The sequence below is a fragment of the Acinonyx jubatus genome, chromosome B3 (assembly GCF_027475565.1).
Source record: "Acinonyx jubatus isolate Ajub_Pintada_27869175 chromosome B3, VMU_Ajub_asm_v1.0, whole genome shotgun sequence".
Taxonomy (NCBI): Eukaryota; Metazoa; Chordata; class Mammalia; order Carnivora; family Felidae; genus Acinonyx; species Acinonyx jubatus.
The window spans coordinates 93,385,388-93,404,340 of NC_069386.1; the positions used below are offsets into that span (position 1 = coordinate 93,385,388).

The window sequence follows — 18,953 nt, forward strand, 5'->3', positions numbered from 1 at the left end:
TATGTTTATAAACTATTATCATCTTTAGAGTGAGAAAATATGATCTTTTAATTTTTTTCAATGTTCATATACTTTTGAGAGACACAGAGAGGGACAGAGCACGAGTGGGTGAAGGACAGAGAGAGAGGGAGACACAGAATCCGAAGCAGGCTCTAGGCACAGAGCCCAACGTGGAGCTCCAACTCACGGACAGTGAGATCATGACCTGAGCCGAAGTCAGACATCCAACCGACTGAGCCACCCAGGCGCCCCGAGAAAATATGATCTGAAACTAGGTTAAGTTCTTTCTTCATCTCAGATTTTATTTCCCAGATTACACTTGCTAATTTGAAATGTGCTAACAGAAGGTACTGTTAAAAGGCACTAATATTTCTACTACAGGATACTGAGATTAAATTTTTGCCATCTTACATGCATCTTAAAGAAGGGATATATACCACAGTGTTTAGTAAACAGTTTCTGGAAAAAAAAATACATAAATACCTTGGGCTTTGTACGAACATGGGTTCATACAATCTTCGTATGAACCTGGGTTCATAGAGTCTTTCTCTCAACTACCCAACCCTACCATCATAGTGTGAAGGCAGTCAAAGACAGCTAATTAAATGAATGGTTGATTAACATTGTCGAGTCCCAGTAAAACTATTTACAAATGTAGGTGCCTAGACAGATTTGGCTCACGGGCCACAGCTTGCCATAGATTGTCAACCCCTGATCTACCATATCCCAGTTTCTTTAATTAAGAGAAGAAGAAATTAGAAAGTAAACTTACTTTAAAATAACAACTGTATTATATATTTGGGTTTTTTTTTGGTTTTTTTTTCTGTATTATATATTTGAAAGTCAATAAGAAAATAGATCTTAAAAGTTGTCATCACACACACAAAAGTATCTGTACCTCATGCATGGTGATAGATGCTAACTAAACTTATTTTGGTGATCATTTTGCAATATGCACAAATATCAAATCATTGTGTGGTATACCTGAAACTGATATAATGCTATATGTCGATTATATCTCAACAACAAAAAAGAGGGAAAAAAAAACCCAAAAACAACAACACGCTCTTGGTTCCAAATGCTAATAATATTAACGTAGTATATACTTACTAAGTATGATGCAAACTTTTGCTGTGTTTAAATATTAATTTCACCCAGCTTTGCCCTTTTTGGCTTTGTACCTGAAAGATTACTTAATCTTTGTGGTCTTAAATTGCCTTACCAATAAAATGGGAATAATAATGGTACTATATAATTAAAGTTGTTGGAGAATTAAAGGAGTTACTCTTCACAGCCTTGGGCACATAGTAGAAGCTCAATAAAAATTAGCTATTATTACTACTATTATCATTATTGGGTTTCATTTAGACTTCCATTAATTCCACATACTTTTCTTACCTTTACCTCAATTCACAATGCACAAAACTGTCATTTTAAATAGACAAAAATGCCATTTTGCCATTTGTTCAGATTACCAATTTTTTTCTATAAGACAAATACTTTCATGTGAACACTGAAGAGAAGCTATTATATTTGTAAATATTATATATTTATATACATATTATATATTATTATGTTATATATTATATACATTAAATAAACACAAGAATAGTAAGGTGTGTGAGCATATGCCACCCAGAATAGTTAAAAGGCAGTGTTCTTTAAAAAGATTCTTTGTGATGCATTAAAATAATAAAAAGTCAACAAAAGTCATGAAGTAATAGCAGCCCTAAGGAATCAAAGAACAGAATTCTCAAATTTCCCCAGTTTTAAAAAAGGTTTTTCCAAATGTGAACTGCTTGACAGCCCTACTTAAATTTCTAGTTTTGCAACATTCTGAGTTTTTTTTTTTCCAACATTAGAATCTTTTCACAGCTACCTCAAAGGCTTCTAATTTTAGTAGTATAAATTTACAGAACAACTGCTGCTCTTTGGTAAAATTGAAGGAACTTTCAGTTTAAATTCATTCTATTAGCTGTGCAAGGATACATGCCATCTGGTTTTAATAGTCAGTGTACTTAGGGATACCAGCATCATTATTATGAAATGTTTAAAGGTCTTGAGAATCTATCAAATATTCGCTTACTTGGTGATTAGTCCTTCACATACAAATCAAATCCTTAGAGGAGATTGATTATATGAATTCAGCCTTAATGACTTGAAAAAAAAAGTATTGTGAATGGATTGTAAACAACTTATTTTTTTTTTCTTAGACAAAACATAATTTCTTTTAGTCCTATCTCATTTTTGGGAGATATGATCTGTGTTATGTTGTAAAAACAAAATTCTGAAGCCAGAAAGTTTAGGGACAAAACAAGTGGATGGTAATCAATGCCAACAACGATGATACTCCCAGGCCTCCAAGTAGTTAACAATATTGTACTCTCCAACATGCATTTATTGACATATCCCTAGCTCTTTTCTTGTTAGGTGATGGTGTCAATAGACCAAACCTGAACAAACATTTAAACATGCTCTTCTCTGATCTATGTAAGTTTCGGGTCACTGGCCTTCTGAGAATCCAATCCTGTGACAATGTGCACTGAACATTGTATTGGCAGAATTATTTGTTGGATTCACCCATGTTTAGGAACTTCTACTTCACAAAGCTCCTAAATGATATATATATATGATATATATATGATATATATATGATATATATATGATATATATATATCAGATATATATATCATATATGTATTATATATAATTATATATTATATATTATTATAATATAATGTATTGTAATATAATATATATTACTTATAAATATATATATATTTTTTTATTTAAAAACAAACATAACAAAGACAAGTCATGTTCTAGAAAGTCAAACAATGACATTCCTAAAAAAATATATTTTATATGTGTGGGGGGTATGTTTATATTTATACACATATAAACATACTTCATGATATACAATTTTACCATATACATATAAATCACTTAAAACAGTACATATGTTTAACATAAACTCTATATAGTCTTAGTGAATGTATACTGAATATGAGTATTTGTTGTAGGTCAGGTTTCTTGGAAAAGACTCTAAAAGAGAGGTATGTGTGCAGGAAGTATATTGAGAAGTACCTTCTAGATCAACACTTGAGTGACAGACTTAGGACTGTTGGGGAGGAGAGTTGAGCTACAGCAGTTATAACAAAGGTCTCAGTAGCTCTATAGAAGTGATGGAGCTGTGAGGTCTTCTCACAGTTGTCCTGCCCTAAGGCAAGGGAGCTAAACTTTATATACCCACCCCCTCCTCCTCAATCAGTCCTTCCCTCTGTGCTACTCCCACCTAGAAGGCATGACCTTGGGAGGGATAGCTATTAGGTTTAGGATAATTTCTTTTTTTTTAATTTTTTTTTTTAGTTTATTTATTTATTTTGAGAGAGAGAGAAAGAGAGAGATGGAGAGTGGCTTGAAGCAGGGAAAGGGCAGAGAGAGAGGGAGAGAGAGAATCCTAAATAGGCTCCATCCTCAGCACAGAGCCAGGGGCGGGGCTCAGGGCTTGATCTCAGGACTTAAAGATCATGACCTGAGCCAAAATCAAGAGCCAAAATCAACTGCACCCAGGGTGGTTTCTAAAGAAAGATTTAGCTGATAGCCATCAGCTGCTAAAACTCTCAGCAGTTGGAGGAATGAGTCCTTCAGTATCAAGGAAGGGATCTGGCTGCTGCATACAGCATCTGCTCACATCCACTTTCTAGTTATGATAATTCACTCTATCTGGGAAAAGCTACTCCAGGATGCTGGTTAGTCACCTTTCTGGGGAAAACTGTCAAAAGAAACTGTGGTGAGATGATATTCGTCATCTCTTTCTACTATTATCATTCTAAATTGCTCTCATCCTAGGCTAGTACAACTTTTGGTATAAGTAGATTCCCTTACTGAGGTTACCAACCCTTCCTCACTGAGGATTTTGTGCACCAGGTCACCATGTCCTTCTCAAGCCATTACTGATGCACATTACTGATGTTTACCACCAAAATTGGTCAAGAGAAGACCAAGAAATGATTAAGTGGATCAACTGGGTATCAAACATATTATTTACTGTCTCACTGTGTAACAACATCCCTACCTCCAGCTAACCATAAGGGTCAGTTACTCCTTCCAGGATGGTGACTCCTCTTATTCCCTGTTTCCTAACATAGGAAACCTAAAGTAAATGAGTAGCAGCTATGGCTTAAAGATTAATGGGGCTCTTGATATATCACTTAATAAAAGCTTTTCCTCTTCTGAGAACTTAGGACTTCTAAACTGGCAGAACCCAGAGTTGGAAGGGAAACATGGATTCCCCAAGTGAGACACTGAATGTGATGTTAGTAAGTGGGGTCACTCCTTGGTTTTGAACCTATGTATTCTATAGAAAAAAAAAGCATTAGATAATAATGATCATTGATTTAGAATGTGTACTGTATCTTAGAGAATAGCACCCCTTTCTTAGCAGCCATTATCTCTCTGAGACTCAGATGCCCCCTCCAAAGACCATTATATCACTCTAGTAAGTTGGTATTTTTAGGTAATAAAGAATATATGACCAAGGAATCCCATGGCAATGTTTTCACTGCTATATCTTCACTGCTGCAAAATGTGCTTCTAGTCCCATGAGTGGTTAGGTAGGACCCTGTGTTGTGAATACAACATTCTAAAAGTCCTTGGGTAAGGTTGCTGCTGACTAAGGTCAACATAAACATCCACACCCAGATTACATGTTAAGTTCAGTCAAAATGATGCACTGTTACTTTCGGGTAATCAGGTCTAATGTAACCAACTTGCCACCAAGGGACTGGTTGGAATTTTGAAGGGCAGTACTTTTACTGTGTCAAGTGTTGGTCCCTGTTGCTGCCAGGTTAGATAATCAATAGTGGCAGTAGACAGATTGGCCTTCATGGATGAGGACCTATGTTTCAAGCTTATGCATAACCTCTATCCCTACCATTATGGGAATCCTATTCATGAGCCTGTTGTGCTACCTATGAGAGGCCAGTGACAGAAGCTGGCTGTTAACAACCATCTTCACAACTCTGTCTACTTCATTGTTTTGTGTTTCTTCTGTGGTGGGTAACTTTTGGTCCTCAGTAATATCCATTCAATAATTATCCACAATAATAATAGGTCCAACAACATACTCAAACAGATCTCTTTCCACACAAAGTGGTTGACCAGGTACACTACCCAAACCAAAGTTCTACCCATTAAGAATATTTTTCCTCATTCCTGTCTATCAGGGACATCCCAGAGTTGGGGCTCTAGTGAAGTAGCAGTCCAGTCTTTGACTTGCATACATATACTGAGCTGACCTATCACAAAAGCTTAGCCTTTTTTCTCCACCATCAACATATAAGTGACCCTCTATGTGGCCAGATATAGACTGACAAAGAGGAGCCAGTAAAACTGATAGATGCCATGGAGGCACATCCTTGTACAGCTTACTTGGGCCCTTGGCCCTGGCCTTGCCTCCTCCTGAATTTACTACTTCCATTTTATGATGAACTACTGATGGGTCTCAACTATTTTATGGCTTAATGTTGGTAGATCGGACAAAAGCCAACGTATGATTGGAATTTCAGACCACATGGTCATTCGATGTTCCATATTCAGACACTCCATCTCTACCAATGCCCAGTAGCATACTAGGAGCTATTTTTATGATAGGGGCATAATTCTTAACTGAAGAAAGCATGATCTTACTAACAATCCTAGAAATTGAATTTATAATCCTCCTATTAGTATTACTGTAAACCGCACATCTTTTCTAGCACTGCTATATCTAATATCATCGATTTTCCTGGGTTATGTGACTCAGGCACCAGGGTCACTTACATCACAGCATGGGAATACTACAGAACCCTTTCCAACTTTGAGACACAGTTGAAGTCTATAGTTGAAGGCTTCCAAATCACCTGATAAATGGATTGAAATTATATTTACAAGTGTGAAATATGCTTCAGAACCCAAAGAGACTTAGCAAGCACTGTGTTTCCTTCCGAAGGATGGGAATTGTGAGATGCAATAATTTGTGCCTTACTTTGGAGGCAACATCCTGGTAAGATACAACAATTGGATCTCTAAAATTTTATTAATACTATGTGCCCCTGAATCTTCATAAGCTTATTTAAATCCCCTGATTATGCATGTCTTACCAAGATATCCAATGTACTTAGCAATTCTTGTTTATCTGGACTAATCAACATAATCCCATTGATATAGTGGAACAATAACAAGTTCAACAGAATATCCAGATGCTTATAAATCTTTGGACGATGTTATGGAAAGGAGTATGAGAGTTAATTTAGTTTTAGGGCAAGACTGCCAATATATGCTATTGTCTGTCTCAAGTGAATGCAAATTATTTATTATTATCTTTCCTAACTGAAATGAAACAGACCGCATTAAGTATATTACTGGGCACACAGTATGTATCTGAGTCCATGTTATTCTACTCTAGCAAAACGAACTTATCTGGCATAAGCTGCAATAAGGGCACTGCTTAGATGAGTTTGTGGTAGTCCATTATCTTTCTCTGGGATCTCTCTGGTTTCATCAGGAGACAACATTGTCAGTAAGTAGAATGTGAGGTGGACCATCACCAGCATATCTTTTAGGATTTTAAAGATGGCATCAATCTGTGGTATTTCCTCTGGGATATAATATTACATTTGATTAATCTCACCTGAAAAATGGGGAAGTTTCAGAGGCTTCAACTTGGCCTTCTCACTAGGACAGCTCTTATCCCCAAAGCCAAGGAATCAATATGGAGGCTCTGCCAACTAGAAAATATGTCCATCCCAATTACACAATTAGAGATGAGATAAATGATAACAAGGGGGACCTGTGGATTGTTTGACCCAATGTGAGCTAGCCATGGGCCACAACTGCATTTATTACCTGGTACCTGCCCAACTCCAATGATATAAGAGCATGATAATTCTGTAGAATATCAGGTATCAAAGTCAACTTAGATCCTGTGTAACACACTCCTCAAAATGTTTCACAAGTCCCCTTTTCCTAGAAAATGGTTATTTAAGGAAGTGGATATAGGTTCTTTAAACAAAGAATTTTGAGAATCATTACTGTATACACTTACTTCTTGTGGTGTTGTAGTGTTCTTTCTAGTGACTTAGTCTCCCCTTCAAAGAGTTCAAAGTCTGAAAATTACCTCAGTTGCAACAATTAGGCAAGGAATCATTTGTTTATTATGTGACCATATTCAGCCTCCTGATCATCCCTCTGATTTTTTTAAATATTTATTTTGAAAGAGAGAGAGAGAGAGAGAGAGAGAGCAAACAGGGGAGATGCTGAGGGAGAGAGAGAGAATCCCCAGTGCTGTCAGTGTGGAGCCCGACATGGGGCTCAATCACACGAACCATGAGATCACGACCTGAGCTGAGACCAAGAGTCAGACGCTCAACCCACTGATCCACCCAGGCACCCCTGATTTCTTTAATAGCATAGACTGGATAATACCTTTGTTGAGTGTCCACTTATTTTGCTCTATGCAATGCTATATTTTATTGTTGGTCTCCAGGACCCCTGTGAGTCTAGAGCCCTGGGTGCATTTTAACTAGCTCCTCATTAAAATAACTGTGCCCACCTTGCTTGTGACAACTAAGCACTGCCACTTAGATTCTATTATTTTGAGATCTTGACATTTCCATTCCTATCAGGCAGTTCAGTTCTGTACTAGCATCTCTTGCTATCAACATTTGCCTACAGAGAACAGGCACCTAGGAACTTCTCAATGATGCTTGCATCTGAGTCATCAGCACATTCTTATTGCTTTAGGGGTGTCCTTGAAGCCTTTATACAGATGATAGTGAGTGAATGATTTTTCTGGACTCTAACTGGTATATTCACTTTAGTATGTTCACATATCTGAGTCTTTTGACACCTTTTTCTACTGTATGCACAGCAGCTCTGGTATTTATACTTCTTTTAGTGGGAATGCTTGCTTTCCTCAAGTTTCCAACAGCTATCTGGCAGCAGCAACTCTCTCTTGCTATCCTTGCTAAGATGCTAAATTTTATATCATGGGAGAATACTATAATATAAATAAACTGTTATTCTCTATCCCCATTTGATCTTATGTATTCTCTATCCCCAAACTTATTCAATCTTATTCTCCATCCCACTTGATCCAGCAGTCTCAGAATCCAATTCCATACATACTCTCCCAACGCTTACCAGTAAACATACTTCTGTGGCCACATGATGTCATCTGCTGACCCTATATAGTGATCTGGAGGCCAGGAATGGAGGTGAGGGTATATCCTCAGGGGGAAGAAGTTTCCGAACCATCTTTAAGCAAGATGGACATAAAAGCCCTTAATTAGGAGGAACAGACCATTTCTGTAGGCCCAGAATGTTTATGGAGAACTAGGTTTCAAGGTTTCTGAGATCATTAACCCAAATGTACTCCAACCCTCCCCCCAGCCCTGCAAATCAGAGTACCACTTGTTCTCAAGCAGGGTTCAGACACTGGTTTAGCTGACTTGTCAGGGCTACGGATTCAGGTTTCTGTAAAGCTCAGCTATATATTTAAGTAAATCCTAAGCCTTTTTTTTCAGCCTTTATGACCTCTGGCTAAAGAAGATGAACATTTCTTTATATTGTGGGAAGAAAGCCTTCTTATTCTCACACATCATCACCTCCAATTCATGATTATTTACATTCAGCCTTGCATTCTTTTTCTCCACTGCATAAATAGAATCCATGAGAAACAGATTCCATCATGCTTATAATAACTTTCCCCTGAATTCTACAAAAGCCAGAGATAGTGTATTCACAGTGCATTACATTCCACTGGTACCTATCCTTGTTCAACATCAGGGGTTTTAACAATTTCACCACTACAGCATTCAAGAGCTATCAGTGGTCCACCTACTACCAGCAATGGGGTCCTCATTGTCAGTAAGTTAGTGGGCTGATGGGTGATGTTTGTACCATTCTATTTTAGAGTCTATTTCCTCAGACCATCTAGAATGACTCCTTGAAAATACGGTCTTTGATGAAGACATGCACTCAGGAAACTTTTGAGGAGTGCCCCTAGGAACAATTTTTATGGTGGCTTGAAAAAAAATTAAAGGTAGGAAAGATTAGGCAGTGGGAGGAGTTAAACTGTGATGCATCACTACAAAGTCTCAAGATGATCCAGAAGGAGCTCTAGAGTTGCAATGGACTTTAAGTTGTCCCAAAAAGTTGTTTTATAAAGGACACTGATTAGTCACTGGGTTAGGGCTTCCCTAGAGAGAAGGCTTCACCTTGGGTTATGTAGCTCTTTCCATTTGAGGATAATTTCATGAGAGAGATTAACTTGAAAGTCAACAACTTTCACACCCAGGATTTAGAAGGAGTACTTGCTATACGTTTTATCCAAGGACCTTTAAGTTATCATTTCTAATTTTCTTCAATCTTTATATATAGTTTAAGTGACATAAGATCTCTCTCTATATTTATTTAATATTCAGTTTTCATACTAAGTGGCTTTGATGATATTGCAAAAACACACTGTACTATTTTCTGTTATGGAACATATTTTATCTACACTTACTTATTCTCTTTAAAATAAATTTGTTTTAAATTTATAGGTTGAGTATGTGAAATTAAAACATGTAAAGATAGTATTCATTGACAAATGCAAAATATTCTTTGAAGTAAAGAGAATATGATTTTTATTATCTAAGAGAGGACAAAATTCTTCTCATTTATGAAATAATATAAATAATTGATATATGATTTGATATATGAATACTTGCTTCAAATATATTTTAATGACATAACTAATTTGGATTTCTATAAAATATATATATATATATATATATATATCTATCTATATATATATGTACATATAAGATCCATATCTTAGTCATGTTTGTATTCCTTCAACCTGACATAATGGACATAAGTATTCTATAATGATCTAATGTATTAACACAAAGAAGATTAATCTGTAGTTAATATGATCAATGTCAATCTTTAGCAAGGCTACCCATACATAAAATAATCTAAGGGAAATTAGTTTTTTCCCCATAAACAGAATAGCTACTGCTGTCTAGCTGAGATAATTTTCTAGAGATTTTCTCTTTGGCTAAATAAACATGCCAGCAACTGCCAAATTAAAGTCATTTTAAGAAACAAAAATATATATGGTGATATAAGTTACCTTTCTTAATCCTAGAAACTTGCATGAACTGAACTGGGTGACTGATTAAATAGAGAGCTGAGAGAAAGAAGAGAGTGAGACAAGGACTTGGCTTGGACAGTAGGGTAGAAGGTACAGTAACAGAAATAAAATATAAAGTAAACCTGTTTCTGGCCAGAGGAGACAAGGCAGGAGATTATGGAAGATGAAGAACCTGTTTTGTTTAAATCATGTCAAATGTCAAGCACCTACTGCTCTACTAGTTATAAGGCACATAGACTATACATTAAGAAGAATAAGAAGTCTGGGTTGCAGATACGGATTTGTGAGTCATCAATATGCTATGTGAGGGATGAGACCATTCAAGAAGAATGAAGCAGAATGAAGACAGGGAAGGTTCAAGGATAGAGCATGGGCAACACCAAATTGAGGAAAAAAGAAGGAAAGAATTAGGAAAAAAAAAAAAACTGAAAAAGTGATGAGGAGGGTAGAGACAAAACAAATCAATGGGAAACAAAATAAATTTAAAAGGTCAATCCATTGCCATGGAAGAGTTAGAAACCAGAATAAATGGTGAAAAGAATCAAGGTAAAAATAGAACTGAAAAGTGACTTGAAATTTGGCAAGAAATAGGTTACTGGTAGCCTTCATCATAGTTGTGTCAGAGGAGTAATAGAATTGATAGTCATTTTCCTGTGCCTTAAAGCACTGAAAGCCAGTAAAAATATGGAAAGATTCATAGATATGAATCTTCAAGGAACTTGGCTTTCACAACGAGTTAGAGGAGTAGCTATAAGACAGCACTTGATCATAGGAGTCCTGCTCTGTTTTCATTGTTTTGTTTTCCTTGAAGCTGAGAGATATATATTTAAGTCCCAATAGCAAAGAGCTAGGAATTTATAAGGACAAAAAATAATAATAGGGAGCTTTATAAAAATGGTCAATATGTGAACTATTTTAATGGTATAATTATATAGATTTTTACAACTCAACATCATTTAAGATTTATCAATAGTGCATCCTTGTTTTTTATCGTTTCTTGGCCTTTTGGCTAAGATCAAGTGTAGTGCATCCTTGTTTTTAAGAAGTATTTATTCAAGCTTCCAATCTTTTAGATTAGAAAACTTGGAAGTGTTTTTTACACCCTCCCTATTTTTTTAATGAAGGCATAGATTTTCTCCTTAAAAAATTCAAAATTATTGCTTATATATTAGATAGTCCTGTTTGAAATAAGATTCACTAAAGCATGGGAGCATTTGTTTAGTCTACTCTCCACTTAAACTGGGGTACTCTAGTTACATAAAAGAGTTAACTCATCTCCCAGCATGCAATGGCACAATTAATCTACATATTCATGGTTAATCAGTTATTAACTGCCACTGAAGTCACGGGATATAGTTACAAGTTAAAGAATCAATTAATCTCAAAAATAATCACAGCAGAGGCATGTTTTCCACAGGGCTTTATTCCACCATTTGGTCCAATTTTTCTGTCTTTAATCTTTAAATTAAACCAAATGAATCTAAAAACCCAGATGGCAGACATACTAAATACCGCACTGGATGTCATCTTCCCCTCTGGGAAGTGCTAGAAATCTTAAAAATCCTATGCATAAAAAAAATCTGACTGTGTTTTCTCAAGGAAAATAACCACTCAATACTCTTGGAGGCACTAAAGCTAGTCAAGTATATTATTTCTCACTTAATGGGTAAGAATTTATGTTAGTAGTATAGCTATAGGATGAATATACATTAACAATAAATAATGCTAACTAACCTGAATAAAATTAGGTTGCCTTGAAGTTACAAAAAAGAAAAACTTATTAAATAATTGTTAGATATATCAACAATCAAGCACAAGTTACCTTAGTATAAATAAAGCATCAATGTCAAAGATTTGTAGCACTTTCTGTAGGTATCAATAAAAAAGCACCATTTGATAAATCAATGAGAAATTATGTGCAAGTACTGATGACAAGAAAAGTTTCAAATCTTTCCCTACATATTTTTTTCTGTCTAATGACTAATTTTATCTGATAGCCCATAAAAAAAAAGGACAAAAAATGAGTAATTGACACCAAGTTCTCAAAATGGCACATTTATAAAAGAGTGAAGCTATCTATAAGATTTAGACTCGTTATCTGAAATTTTGTTCTTACAGATCTACTTACACATAAATTGCATCTTCTAAAGTTTTTTAACTTTTGTTAAGTTTTTTCATTTTAATTCCAGTATAGTTAACATACAGTGTTACATTAGTTTCAGTTTTACAATATAGTGATTCAACAATTCTAGACATTGCTCAATGTTCATCAGGATTAAGTGTATTATTTAATCATCTATCTCACCCATCTTCCCCCTCTAGCTCCCCTCTGGTAACCACCAGTTTGCTCTCTATAGTTTAAAAGTCTGTTTTTTGGTTTGTCTCTCTCTCTTTGTCCTTTGTTAATGTGCTTTGTTTCTTAAATTCCACATATGAATGAAACCATCTTTCTTTGGCTGACTTAATTTCACTTAGCATTACACTCTGTAGCTGCATCCATGTTGTTTCAAGTGGCACGATTTCATGATTTTTTAATGGCTAATATTCCATCGTGTGTGTGGAATATACATTGTGTGAACATTATATAATAACATATTCTTTATTCATTCATCTATTGATGGACATGTTAGTTGCTTCCATAATTTGGCTATTGCAAACAATGCTGCAATAAACACAGAGATGTATGTATCCCTTTGAATTAGTGTTTGTGTATTTTTTGGGTAATACGCAGCAGTATAATTACTGGACTGTAAGATAGGTCTATTTTTAAATTTTTGAGGACTCTTCATACTGTTTTCCAGAGTAGCTGCACCACTTTGCATTCCTACCAGCAGTGCACAATGGTTCTTTTTTTCTCCACATCGTTGCCAACACTTGTTGTTTCTTGTGTTTTTATTTTGGCTACTCTGATGGGTGTGAGGTGATATCTCACTGTAGTTTTGATTTGCATTTCCCTGATGATGAGTGATGTTGAGCATTTTTTCATGTGTCTTTTGACCATCTGTATTTCTTCTTTGGAGAAATGTCTGCTCATGTATTCTCATTTTTAAGTGGAATATTTGTTTTTTGGGGTGTTGAGTTGTATCACTTCTTTATATATTTTAGAAACTTACCCTTTATTAAATATGTCATTTGCAAATATCTTCTTCACATTCGGCAGGTTGTCTTACAGTTTTGTTGATTGTTTCCTTCACTGTGCAGAAGCTTTTTATTTTGATGTTGTACTAACAATTTATTTTTGCTTTTCTCTCCCTTACCTCAGGAGACATATATGTAAAAAAAAAAATGTTACTACTGTCAGTGTCAGAGAAATTACTGCCTGAGCTCTCTCCTAGGATTTTTATGGCTTTAGGTCTCACATTTAGATCTTTAATCCACTTTGAGTTTATTTCTTTATGGTGTAAGAAAGTGGTCCAGCTTCTTCATTCTTTTGCATGTAGCTGTCCAGTTTTCCGAACACCATTTGTGGAAGAGAGAGTCTTTTTCCCATTACATATTCTTGCCTCCTTTGTCAAAGATTAATTGACCATATAATTGTGGGTTCGTTTCTAGGCTTTCTATCCTGTTTCATTTGATCTATATGTCTATTTTTGTGCCAGTACCATACTCTTTTGATTACTACAACTTTATATAACTTGAAATCTGGAATTTTTATACCTCCAGCTTTGTTTTTCTTTTTCAAGACTGTTTTGGCTGTTCAGGGTCTTTTGTGATACCATACAAATTTTAGGATTATTTGTTCTAGTTCTATGAAAAATGCTGTTGGTATATTGATAAAGATTGCATTAAATATGTAGATTGCTTTGAGTAGGACATTTTAACAATATTTGTTCTTCTAAGCCATGAGCATGGGACACCTTTCATGTGTGTCATTTTGAATTTTTTTTCATCATTGCTATATAGTTTTCAGAGTATAGATCTTTCATTTCCTTGGTTACATTTATTCCCAGCTATTTTATTACTTTTGGTGTAATTATAAACATTTTTGCTTCTTAATATCTCTTGCTGTTGATTCATTATAAGCGTATAAAATATTCAATGGATTTCTATACACTAATTTTTTTATCCTGTGACCTTACTGAGTTCATTTATCAATTGTGTTTTATTTATTTATCTATCTATTTATTTATTTATTTTTTATTTTTTTTTTTGTGGACCCTTTAGGGTTTTGTATAGAGAGTAACATGCCATCTGCAAATAGTGGAAGTTTTACTTCTTCCTTGAAATTTGGATGTCTTTTATTACTTTTTCTTACCTAAATGCTGTGGCTAGGATTTCCAGTACTAGAGTGAATAAAACTGGTGAGACTGGGGGGTACCTGGGTGGCTCAGTCGGTTAAGGGTCTGACTCATGACTGTTTATTTCAGCTCAGGTAATGATCTCACAGTTCATGAGTTTGAGTTGTTTTGGGTTCTGCACTGACAGTGTGGATCCTGCTTAGGATTCTCTCTATCTCTGGCTCTCCTCCATATCTTTCTTTTAAAATAAATGAATAAACATTAAAAAAAAAAAACTAGTGAGATTGGACTACTTTGTTTTGTTTGTGATCTTAAGAGAAAGTACTAAGTTTTTCACCATTGGGTACAATGTTAGCTGTAGGTTTTTCATATATGGCCTTTATTATGTTGAAGTATGTTCCCTCTAAACCAACTTTGTTGAGGGTTTTTATCATTAATGGATGTTGTACCTTGTCAAAAATTTTTTGGCATTTATTGATATGATCATAAGTTTCTTTTTAAAAAAGTTTTTTTAATGTTTACTTTTTGAGAGAGAGAGACAGAGTGTGAGTGGGGGAGGGTCAGAGAGAGAGGGAGACACAGAATCCGAGGCAGGCTCCAGGCTCTGAGCTGTCAGCACAGAGCCCAACGCGGGTCACGAACTCATGGACTGTGAGATCATGACCTGAGCCGAAGTCGGACACTCAACTGACTGAGCCACCCAGGTGCCCCATTCCTTTTTATTTCTTCAGTTTTCTTTTCTTTTTTTAAATACATTAATGTTTAAAAAATTTTTAACCTTATTGATTTTGAGAGATACAGAGATGGTGTGAGTAGGATTGGGGCACAGAGAGAGAGAAAGAGGGAGAGAATCCCAAGCAGAGAGAGAATCTGTCCGCACAGAGCCCAATGTGGAGCTCGAACTCACAAAACCAGGAGATTATGACCAGATCTGAAATCAAGACTCAGACATTTAACTGACTTAACTCCCCCCTTTTATTCCTGATTTCATTTAATTTGAGTCCTTTCCAACCCTCCCCCCCCCCCCCCAGATCTGGCTAAATGTTATTGATTTTGTTGATATTTTCAAAGAACCAGCTCCTGGTTTCACTGATCTGTTTTACTTTTTAAGTAAAACTGTTTTATTTGTTTTGTTTTGTTTTTAGGTTCTTATCATTTTTTTCTGCTCTAATATTTATTAATGGCTTCCTTCTACTGGTTTTGTGTTTTGTTTGTTCTTTCTCTAGCTCTGTTAGGTATAAGGTTAGGTTGTTTATTTGAGATTTTTCTTGCTTCTTGGAGTAGGCTTGTATTGCTATAAATTTATATTTTCTGGAAGAAAATTCTAAGAGAAATTTATAGCATGCATACCAAAGATTTTGGACTATTGTATTTTTACTTTCACTTATTTCCATGTATTTTTTGTTTCTTTTTAGATTTCTTGGTTGACCCATTCACTGTTTAGTAGCATATTATTTAGCCTCTGTATTTGTGCTCCTTCCGGATTTTCAAGTTAATTTCTAGCTCCATAGTATTGTGGTCACAACAGATGCATGGGGTGACTTTGATCTTTTTGAATTTGTTAAGCCTTGTTTGTGGCCTAATATGTGATCTATTCAGGACAATGTTCACTGTTTACCTGAAAAGAATGTGTATTCTGCTGTTTTAGGATGGAATGTTCTACATGTAACTGTTAAAAGTCATCCGGTCCAATGTGTCATTCAAGGACACTGTTTCCTTTCTGATTTTCTACTGGACATCTATACAATGATGTAAGTGGGGTATTAAAGTCCCTTACAATTGTATTATGGATCACTTTCTTTATGTTTGTTATTAACTGCTTTAAATGTTTGGGTGCCTTCATATTAGGTGTAAAAACGTTTATAATTGTTATATCTTCTTGCTTGCTTGCTCCCCTAATGATTATATTGTGTCCTTCTTTATCTCTTGTAACAATCTTTCTTTCAAAGTCCATTTTGTGCCATGTAAATATTACTACCCTGGCTTTCTTTTCACATCCATTTCCATGATAAATGCTTTACCATCCTTTCAATTTCAATGTGAATGTGTCTTTTGGTCTGAAATGAGTCTCTTGAAGGTAGTAGATACATGGGTCTTGCTTTTTTATCCATTTTGTCACCCTATGTCTTTTGATTGGAGTGTTTAGTCCATTTACATTCAAAGTAATTATTGATAGGTATTTATTTATTGCTATTCTATTACTTGTTTTATGATTCTTTTTAGTTTTTCTCTATTTCTTTCTTCTCTTGATATGTTCTCTTAAAAATAGTTGGCTTTCTTTAGTGATACACTTGGATTCCTTTACTTTTTGCATATCTATTACAACGTTTGTGATTACCATTCGGTTTGCATGTAACATCTTATGTATACAACAGTCTATATGAAGTTGATGGTCACTTAAGTTTGAACTCATTCATTACTCCTCTCTCCCCTACATTTTAGGTATATGGTGTCATACTTTATATCCTTTTATGTTGTGAGTCTCTTGACTTATTTTTACAGATATACTTATTTTTACTGCTTTTCTGCTTCTTACTTTTCCTACTCTTGCTTATGGTCTTTTCTTTCCACTCAAAGAGTCCTCTTTAACATTTTTTGCAGGGCTGGTTTGGTGGTCATGGAATTCTTTCACTTTTATCTGCAGAACTCCTTATCCTTCTATTCTGAATGACAGCCTTGCTGGATAGAATATTCTTGGTTGCAGATTTTTTCCTTTCAGCACTTTGAAAGTATCATGCCACTCCCTCTAGCCTGAAAAGTTTCTGCTGAAAAATTAGCTGATAGCTTTACAGGGTTTCCCTTGTATGTAATGCTTTTATTTTCTCTACCTTTAAAATTCTCTCTTTATCATTACTTTTTGCTGTCATAATTACTATCTGTCATAACATGGACCTAATTGAATTAATTTTATTGGGGGATCTCTGTGCCTGGATACGGATTTGTTTCCTTCTCCAGATTAAGGAAGTTTTCAGTTATTATTTCTTCAAATAAATTTTCTTCCCCCTTTTCTTCCTCTTCTTCTTCTGAGATCCCCATAATGTGAATGTTATTACATTTTATGGTGGCATTGAGTTCCCTAAATCTGTTCTCATTTTGCCATTTTTTTTTTCTCTCACCTGCTCAGCTTGATTATCTTCCATTACTCTGTCCTTTAGGTCCCTGATTTATTCTTCTGCTTCCTCTACTATTTATTCCAACAAGTATATTTTAAATTTCATTTATTGTGTTCTTTATCTCTGATTGGTTCTTTTTTAAATCTCATTGAAAGGTCTCACTGAGGTCCTCCACTCTTTTCTCAAATCTAATGAGCATATTTATGATCATTACTCTGAATTCTTTATCAGGCATATTATTTATCTCCATTTCACTTAGGTCTCTTACTGTGATTTTGTCCCGTTCTTACATTTGAGACATATTCCTTTGTCTCCTCGTTTTGTCTAACTCTCTGTGTCTGTTTCTGTATGTTAGGAAAGACAGCTACATCTCCTGCATTAGAAAATAATGGCTTTATGAAGAAGAAGTCCTGTATTACCCTGCATTGCAGTGTCCCCTATTCACCAGAATCTGGCACTTCAGGGGTGTCTCCTATGTGTGATGTGTGTGCCCTGCTGTTGTAGGTAAGTTGCTTTTTCCTTTAGTCCAGTCACCCGCAGTGGATTTTTTGTTTGTTTGTTTGCCTGTTGTGGGTAGTGTTTAGTTCCTGTGGTGTTAGTGGGCCAGTCTGAGGATGTCTAGGGCTTGATTTTAGTCAGACCAGGTGTTTTCCAGAGAATCAGTACCACAGTACCAGCAAACTTTTGGGAGTTTTCCCTGTGTTGTACACTGATGAGCTTTCATTGGTAGATAGGTCCTCATCTTCTATTATTAAAAAAAAAAAAATGTAACCACATGCTTTATAGCTTGATGATATTATATCTGATGATCTTACATATCATCCTGCAGAAACAGTTTTTGAACTTTCAGATGTTCTAAAAATTATTTCAGGATTTTCTTTTTATTTCCTCCTTGCCCATTTTCTAAGAGACACATGAAAAATGAGAAAAATAAAGAATCTGAAGTTTTAAAATTTTATACACACACACAATGGTAATTTATGTGTTTACAATATATACATTTATATACTCATTATAAATAACGTATTATAAGCATGTTATATACATTATATAATATTTATAGGTATATACTATGCTATATATACACACACACACATATATATATATGTATATATATATGTATTTGTTTCAATCTTTTTCTTCTAAATGCTTGCCTCTCACTCCACTCTCTTCTTTCATACCCTCACCTCCCCACATACTCCATGTTAATATCATGGTATTCTACGTTTTTGTTCAGACTCATATATTCATATATATAAAAATATGCACATATATGCAAAGACACACACACATATTTGGGTGTGTAGTTTTGTTTGTCTTTCCAGTAAAATTAATCATATAACACATTTAAAAAAATATTTTTCTCATGCAAAATAACTCATGGAAATCCTTCCAAAGTAGAGCTCTTATCTATCTATC

General features: G+C 35.1%; 1 protein-coding gene and 1 pseudogene across 3 annotated transcripts in view; one reads left to right on the top strand and one right to left on the bottom strand.

Annotated features, from left to right (window-relative positions):
• The window catches only part of MDGA2 (MAM domain containing glycosylphosphatidylinositol anchor 2), an 846,425-nt gene that overhangs the window by 316,923 nt on the left and 510,549 nt on the right, over positions 1-18,953 (bottom strand). The gene's annotated exons all lie outside the window — the stretch shown is intronic.
• On the top strand, positions 11,173-11,317 carry LOC113601703 (uncharacterized; annotated as a pseudogene).